Here is a 7,118-nt window from a genome sequence, read left to right on the forward strand (position 1 = left end):
CACAAAGGCTGGTGAGGCAGTATTTTTTCTCCCCGCCCGTGAAGAATTTTTTACATAACAAAAACTATTTTTCGAGGTTATGAATTCGGATGTGAAAAAAGTCGGTATATGTAATGAGGAGTTGTTTTTATATAAGTCCCGCCGAGTTACAATTGTGAGTGTGAGTTTTAATGTCGTCTGTGGTGATGAAGACAGAGTGTTTAAATCAAAAATAGACTCTGTTGAAATATAATGACATGATTGTGAATATTTCCCTATTGGCCAGACGTACGCGATATTAATTTATTATTAAAATTAACACATTTAGAAACTGTGCTGGATGTTGCCACAAATGCTTCTTCTTCCATTTACATTTTAATGTGCATCGCAGAGTATAAATATTGAAAGTGACTCGAAGTTTAAAAGTACAAACATTCTTGTGTGAAGAATTGACACACAAACACACACACACACACACATAAGAGTGCTTGTTTAGGAAATTTATTAGAATATTTGTGTATTCGTGTGTGGCTAAGTGGCTTTACGTAATTTAATTAAATTTCAGCTAAATTGAACTTGGAGCGGGGAGAGAAGTGAGATTCTAAAGAAATGTAATTGAGTCCTATTGAAAGTATTTGGTGAGAAGATGTTTTCTCATTGGTTAGGGACATTTTGGTGTTGTGTCGTCGCTGTTGCCTTCCTAAACAACCTCATTGTTGGTCAATAATTTAGTTTTAGTTAAACATAAATTGACAATTTACTTCATCTTTGTGGAACAGACATTTCTTCTCTTAAAGGCCACCCGCATTATTTTCTTATAGTTCAAACCCATTAAAAGAGATCGTGACGATCACAGTCCAGGGAGCAACACGAGAGAGTCTGGCAGATTTTGGTTGATCTTTCATATACGGCGAGCTGGCGAAGGAAATTGAATCTCTCGATGGGCGAGTGTTGAGTGGTTCAAATATAGAATTAATCGTGAAACACGTTTGAATTAACGTAATTCTATTCAGGGTCAACTGAAGACATTCGTTTAGGTTTTTTCTCTATTTATGAATTTATAAATCATGGTATTGTATAAACTGTTTGGTTCTTGTACACTCAATTCCTCTGAATGATTGCGCTTCAGAGGGGCATCATCGGCGGACGACCTCGAGAACATTTTCACACATTCCTCACAGTCAGTCAGGTCACTAATCAGTGGTTTTTTTCCCTTCAAGATTGATTTTTCTTCTTCTTATTGAATGGCCAGAAAAAAGTGGCTAAAAACTGTATAATTTGCTGTCGTGTGAGAAGGAATGTTTAGCACATGAAGGTGTTGAGAGATTTAGAGCAGATAAACATATTGTGCACACGTTGAGAACATTAAGAAATGGAAGGAATTTCTGGCGCGAAAATTTACTCCGTTTAAAGCTCAAATTCCTGGCTTTTAAAATATTTTCGAGTACTCTAGAAGACAGAGAGTGTATTTTTGATGTCATGTGAGAGAGTGACTTGTCCGTATTCATTAGTGGCGTGAAGATGGACAAATCTACCGTGAGAAGAGACACATGAAAGGCGTAGAATTAACATTGAACGAAAATGAGAATGCTTCTAACGAAATATTCGTGGCAAAGTAAAGCGTTGTTGGAATTTTTATTGAAATCCACACTCGAATGACTTTAGTGAATTTTTCAAAAGGATTTTTCTCTCTCCCACTCATATTTCAACTCATTTGCACGGTCTAATGTACATTTTTTGTTTGTCTTCTACGAAAGAGGGAAAAAAAGTGAGATGGCAAAAAAGAAACTTTTTCACCAAGAATGTGTGAAAATTTTAAAAGGGGCGATTCTCGAGAGACATTAAGAATTCTTCTTAATGGTCATTTAAGAAGGGCACTTTAAGTGGAGTAAAGTTTGAAATGCCATAAATGAAGAGATATTTCGCTTTATGTTGCAGTTTTTTTTTCTCGGTTCCTTCAAATAGTCTTACTGTGGTGATTCACTGTAATTTATGATACAAATGTGGATATTCCAGAATATATTCATTTTTTATTACTCGCTCGCTCTCTCTCTCTCTCTCTCTGAACGTAAGCAATTTTATATGGAGTAAGACGAGTTTTGCTCGCAGCAGCAGTCTATGGGAAAATGTGAGAAAATTACCTGCAATTTCTCCAATAACCATCGTCTTGCATTTACATTGTCTTATTCCCTGTACGTCTTACTCTATTTTTGTCTATTTTGCTGAAAAAGAAGCAAAATAAAATTGCTGAAGACGACATAAGTTGGTCGATGAAGGCACAACCATGAGAGAGAGAGTGTTGGAAAATGGTGTGGAAGTTGAATTGCAAAAGCCGACAAAATCGATTGTGTGTGGCCTTTTCTTTTTCACTCCCTCTGCCGCCCGTTAGTTCGCGAACAAGAGGGTGGGAAAGTTCTGTGTATTTTCACCCTCTCTCTCTGTTGCATCATTTTCTTCTTTTAGAACTCGTGAGGGAGAGTGGGAGGCGGCAGAGTGATGGCTCGAAAGGGGTTTGAACGTGAGGAGTGAAGATATGGGGAAAATGGGTGGAAAATGGCCCAGAAAAGACGATGTGGAGGTTGATCTTTTTTCCTGATGTGTTTCTCTTATGGAATGTTTTCTCTTCTCTTTTCCTGATTCATCAATTTCAACTCTGCCATTATTGCCATACTCGCCCATTTTTTCTCTTCGCCTCGTCAAAACCACCCCCCGTCCTCATGATGTTCCTCCATCACGAGAGCTTTTCCCCAAAATGGCAAAGGAAAATGACGTGGAAGGAGATTTCTGGCTGCCATTGATGCCTTTTGTGCGATGGAAGAGGAGCCAAAATAGCATTTGAGAATTGAGGTTTTGCCACTACAACAAAACTATTGCTTTTTTCCTCAGCAAAGATGGGATTTCGTGGGGATTTGGTGAATTTTGCATCTCATGATTTCACACAAAATTTGATCCTCTTCACCAACCAAAAGCTCCTTAGTTTCTTAAAGTCATAATTTTCGCACTATTGAGTTAGGGAAATTTGTTCTTCCTCTTCAAGACTGATTTCAGTCACTTTCTATTCAGGATAATAAGGCATTTCATCCTTCCTCGTGGGCCATTTTTTGTTGTTGGTGAAAGAAGGATAAAATAATAAGACGGAAGTGACGTTTGGATGCTGTAAAAGATAGAGGGTTGTCTTTGAGAGTCAGAAGGGAAATTGCGTCTATTTCGATTTTCTTCAATCCTCCTTTGTTTTCCTTTCGCCATCCGCACAAATCTCTCGTCTTTCTCTGCTCCTTTGCACAATCTCTGAAGCTGGTGAGGAAGACTTAGAACTGCTTGGAATTGCTTGATGAGGGGATGTCGTTGAATAGGGTGAAAGGTGATGCTGATGCGATGAAGTGGGACGGGGAAAAAAGGACAAGTGAAAGGCGATTGCGAGAAGAGATACAATGTATCTCAATGGTTGGAGCATTTGTGTGTCCTAAATGGCAATTTGAGTCTTCCTTCATCACCAAGCATTGACTTGGGTGGATGGTTCCATAAAGTTTGTCTGTTTGAGCGATAAAGGGTGCTGCTGTGTCTCTTTATTCATTGATGAACAGAGAGAGAAAGAGAGCAACTTTTACCGACTTTTCCCCAACAAACTCACCCACGAATAAATGCAATTTTCTCTTCACTATCTCACCCAGAATTTGGTGGTTGTTTCAAAACAACATTCTGGCCATACATGCCTTTTTATGTTCTTCTGGGCAATATATGACGAAGAGATATCAAACAATGTTATTGTAGAGGAGAGAATATTTTGGCTCTTGGGTGGAATTGTTCCGAAACTTCAAAAGAGGGCAACAAAATTGTTCATGTCTGTGCCATGGTAGATAAAACCTAATACTCCATGCTTTCGCGTTTTGTTCTCCTCTCCTATCGGCGCAATTGCCACATAAAAGAAAAATATTTTGCGTGGAGTCATTGTTAGTCACCCAGTGTTGAAAACAGAGAAATAGAGAGAGAGAGAGAGAAAAAAACCGCACATCAGACTCAGATGATAAAGTGTGACTCTAATCAGGGGAAGAAATGATTCCTGATAAAATGTGTTGACCTGAATTTTATTCATATTTAGCTATAAATTTTCAGACACCCTCTTTTCTTACAATTGTACGACGCACGAAGCAATAAAAGTACTTGAGAGAGAAACACGTGAATGAATGGCGGAAAGTTTCTTTTTTTCTTCCTCCGTTTGCAATGCATTTTATTTCTTTTAGAACCTTTCGCGCCAGTGTGAGGAGTGAAAATAAATCTTGGGTGCAAAGAGAGGAAATATTGAAAAATTATTGTTTCACTTGGAGCATTTTATGTTGTAGGAAAAAAAAACAACATAAATCAATTAATTTTCCCATTTCTCGCGGTGTCAGTTAAAAATAGTGCTCTCGAGTGGAAAATTATTGAATTCACAGCTATTTTTCATCTGGCTTTTACTTTTCAATTAATGGCAAAATATATTTGCCAGAAATTTTATATATGGATTTATTGGGATGCCTTTGGGGAAAATATAGGACAAGAATTTGATGCTTAAAGTATCAGAAATAATCAGATCTGTCGTTTTCTGAATATTTCGGAATTCAAAGCTCCATCGGGATTATTGAACTTCCATTTCACACACGTGGATGATATTAAGCTACATTTAATATTTGACTGACACATTTTATAGGCAATTTTACTTAAATACGTAATTTTCTCGTAAAATCCTTTATAATGTCTTCCTGGAATGGCGAAATTTTGGCGGAGATTTAGGGATTTAGGAGTATTTCTCTCACTCTTCAAAACATTCTATGCGGGGAAAGATAAGGAAGTCATTCTTTATACGTTTGCTAAATTAAGCAAAAGTCGATATTTTCAATCAAATATATTTCCCTTTAGCGCGAGAGCGAGAGAATGGGAGAGAGAGAGAGATAAAGATAACGGAGGAATTTCTCTTCTAGCCCATAAAATTTTCCTATATGACATGGTAAAAATTTTATGGATGAAACCTGACAATTGAAAGTTTTCCCAGAGAAGGCGCGATAGTGAAATTGGTATCGCTGGCGTGGTTTGGTGTAATGTCATGTCATTCACGTGGAAATTCTTGCCAAAATGGTGGATAAAATTGATGTGATATCATGGAAAATTCACGGAAAATTTATCATTTCCATCTCATTCATTTGATGTTCCCGATTCACTGACATTGGGTGAGGTTTGGGCGGGAGACGGAGTCCTATTCACCTGATAGTCTCTCTCCCCTTCCACATCTGCCTCACATGGCGATAATTAAAGTCATTGCCTCTTATCGAAAATTGCTTTCGACTAAATCTATTTGTCTGTGTGTTTGTGTCATTAGTGGCGTTGTTGCTTATCTCCGTGGCCAACCAGGTGTAATTATACAAAATAACAACTATAGGGAAAAGTCTACACGTTGCCGTTTCTCTTGTGATAACCTCATTACACTCTTGGCTATTTGATTCTCCCTTATAGTCCTCTTTCGATTCATCCCGATGCCGCTTCGGAATATTTGGTGGAAATTGGCGAAATTGGTGGAGGAGAGAGTCTATTGGGGAGGGTTTGTGAGGGGAGAAAGACGGTGGATAAGGAGGAAAACTCCTTGAGATGATGTTGTTAGGAAGATGAAGGAAGTTGATTGAATAAAATGATCACAATCTTCTCGTTCGCCAATGCCTTGTTTGCCCCGCACACTGGAGAAGAGCGAGTGTGTCTTTGCCATAGGGCGGGCATGGCGTATTTATTTGATCATATTAGGGAAATTTCTCGACGCTGAGGGCTCAAGTGTTTTATCTCGTGGCACTGAGCGATATGGACCAAATGAGAGTCTCATTTCTCCTCTCCCCGGAGGCCATCATCCAATTGAGTCAGCCGGCTCCCTTTCTCCCGACTTGTTTCAACTCCTTGGAGCAAAATTCCCACTTTTTATCCAGAATGACAGAGTGAAGGACTCCGCTCTTCAAGTTGGTTCCGCTGGGGTGGCCTCTGGGATATATTTAATTGCTGCAAATGCTACAATACATCATATTGTTACTCAATTTTGGGTTGTTGTGTTGTGTGTGCCTCCAAGTATTTTTCCAACCATGTTTTTTGGCGGTTGAAAATATAATTTGGGATGAATTCACGTCAGTGTCTGCTCGCGAACTAACGAGCCCGGAGACTGGGGAGAAATGAAGCGTCATGGGTACTAATTTAGCCAGTTAAATTGGCAATTCCTTCAACAAATTCAATTGAAGTGAATGAAAGCACTTTAGAAATGGCATAAAGTAAATTCAATTTAGAAGCTCGCCTTAAGGTTGCTATTTGATGAGTGAGGAAACTTTACATTTTCAATATTGCAAGTGGTTTTCAACTAAGTATTTGATAAGGTGAAAATGAAGAACACACGAGTTCAATCCTCGTACTACATAGTCTCTGTGACCTCATATAAATATGGATAAGAGATAAGAGTAACGTGAAATATGTATATTTTTTAATGTTTTCATATGCGGAAATAAATTTATTTGCAAAAGGTGAAAACACTTTGTTGCGAACATGCAATCATTCTCACGGTAATTCTCCCTTCGTCGTTTTTTTCCGTATCAAATCTTGGCTGAATTGATAAAATCTCTCGAAAATGTCTCAATGGTGAAGAGAGGAGAAAAAAAAACTTCATAATCAAGATCAATTTCCTCTGACAAGGGCAAAAGCATAGGAGAAAATCTCTTCCCCATTTCCATGAGCTTCAAAGCGATATGGCAGAGACTTTACCTACACAGGCATTGGGCAAAGGAAAAAAATCGATAAGAGTTCTCCTCTCCGGGAGAATATTTCACAATATTGCGCAATATGGGATGGCGAGCTTTGTCCCAAAAACGCCTTTTTGGCTATTGTCGGCGGAGCGAGAGAGAATAAATTAAATTTTCTTCACTCGCAATTTTCAAATTAATGCATTTTATGAATGATCCATTATTTTAGGCCTAGCAATGAGAGTTGTATGGATGTTTGGTGGGTGAAAATGAAAATGAAATTGAGATGTGGGGGTGGCTCGAAATGGGGTGAATTGAAAAGTTATTGTTGAACCCTAATGAGGTAGTTAAATTGCTGGGAACTCTTCACATTTCCCCAAAATCCATTATCCTCTTCCA

This window comes from Phlebotomus argentipes, unplaced genomic scaffold, assembly GCF_947086385.1.
Source record: "Phlebotomus argentipes unplaced genomic scaffold, Phlebotomus argentipes genome assembly contig_15, whole genome shotgun sequence".
In the NCBI taxonomy this organism is placed as follows: Eukaryota; Metazoa; Arthropoda; class Insecta; order Diptera; family Psychodidae; genus Phlebotomus; species Phlebotomus argentipes.